The sequence below is a fragment of the Musca vetustissima genome, unplaced genomic scaffold (genome assembly GCF_032173495.1).
Source record: "Musca vetustissima isolate MV318-11 ecotype Yass unplaced genomic scaffold, APGP_CSIRO_Mvet_v1 utg8408, whole genome shotgun sequence".
In the NCBI taxonomy this organism is placed as follows: domain Eukaryota; kingdom Metazoa; phylum Arthropoda; class Insecta; order Diptera; family Muscidae; genus Musca; species Musca vetustissima.
This window is the reverse complement of record NW_026875034.1, coordinates 169,508-171,362: the sequence shown is the minus strand read 5'-3', so window position 1 is coordinate 171,362 and position 1,855 is coordinate 169,508.

Here is a 1,855-nt window from a genome sequence, read left to right as displayed (position 1 = left end):
GCTGAAAAAGTCCTTTGGAAAATTGTAAAGAACATTCCAAATTACAAAACACGTAAGACATATAAGCATATGAACCCGTTGTAAATTACACAGAAAGCATTTGAACTTGTTTTATTATGTCATTATTATTTATGACTATTGCAAGGTTTTTATGTACATCTAATACACAATTTTATTTAATATCTATTGAAGACATATACTATTGAAACATAAATGATCCGCTGTTTTTCCCTAGAAGTACAAGTTTCCCATATTGCATTCTTAGATGTCACATATTTTCCAATAATCTATTTATAGCTCTTTATACTAGTGCGTGTGCGTGTGTGGATTCAACACACAAAATATGCGCTGATTGAGAGTCCACTTTAAGGGTTGTTTATTACCAAGAACAAAAATGTAACGTTTGCTATTTTTTGTTGTTGTTGCATAACAACGAAAAGCTTAATGATCTCATCGGAACGAAAACAAAACAAATATGGTATTTCTGCAAACGAAGAACGTGGAGTAGCTCAGTGGGTAAGCAGGTAGATGCAGTGCAAAGTGTGCATTTAGTCGTACGGACGTGGGTTCAATTCCCGTCGGAGGAAAATTTCATCTATAGTTTTTTTTAATTTTAAATGAATTAAATAACATTAATTTATATATATTTAATTTCCATAATTAAAGAAAATATACATATTTTCAAAAACTACTTTTTTTTATAAATACACGTATTGTTGTCATTCGAATTTTTTAGAAATACACGCTTTTTGTGTATTCCAAAAAATATTTGTTCTGCGATTACATCGATTACAAACATCCATGTTTTGTGGTTATTCAGAAAATTTCTAAAATAATGAAATATTTGGTAGTTTAATTTTTTTAAATACACGCGTTGTTTTTATTTGAAAGCGCTTTTTTGTACAAATACACGTTTGTGGTTTATTCAATAAAAATGTTTTAAAAACTGCAAAACCTTGTAATATAACATTGTCGTTATTCGAAAAATATTTGTCAAATACACGATATATTTTTTAACAAATTCACGCCATGTGGACATTTTTAAAAACCTATGGCTTGTGGCTTTTCGAAAAAATATTTTTTTAAACAAATCCAAGCCTTGTGATTATGTTTTGATTAACGACAATGTTATATCACAATGTTTTGCAGTCTTTAAAACTTTTTTATTGAATAACTTTTTTAATGAATACCCTTCACCACACCGTGGTACAGGGTAATATGTCTTTGTGCATATGTTTGTAACAAGCAAAAGGAAATGAGATATACATATGGTTCCTTTTGAGAATATGCATAGAATCACTTTTTAAGACGATTTATGCATATCCGTCCGTCGGTCCATGTTAAATTGTAAACAAAGTACAGCTCGCATTTATGATCCGAATTGGATGAAATTTGGCATAGGTCACGTATTTGGCCCAAGGACGAACCCCATTAATATTTGGAAAATATAGCTCCCATATATATTTTCGTCCGATTTAATATAAATGGTGTACCAAAGTCCCTATATATCTTTCGATTTGAAAGAAATTTGGTACAATGTACTGAATTTGGTCTTGAATGATGTTTGCTAAGTTTCCTGAAAATCAGTTCAGATTTAGATATAGCTCCCATATATATTTTCCTCCGATTTAATGTAAATTGTGCAATAAATACTCAAAATTTGTCCCATTGTCACACAATTTTGTACAATGAACAGTAGTTAATATAGGTTAATCTTTGGCAAGTCTCATTGAAATCGGTTCAGATTTCGATATAGTTTCTACATGTATATTTTCGTCCGATTTTACACAAAAATGACACAAATTTCGCACAACATACTGAGGTTAGTATAACCTAGATGTTGGATATAAATGCT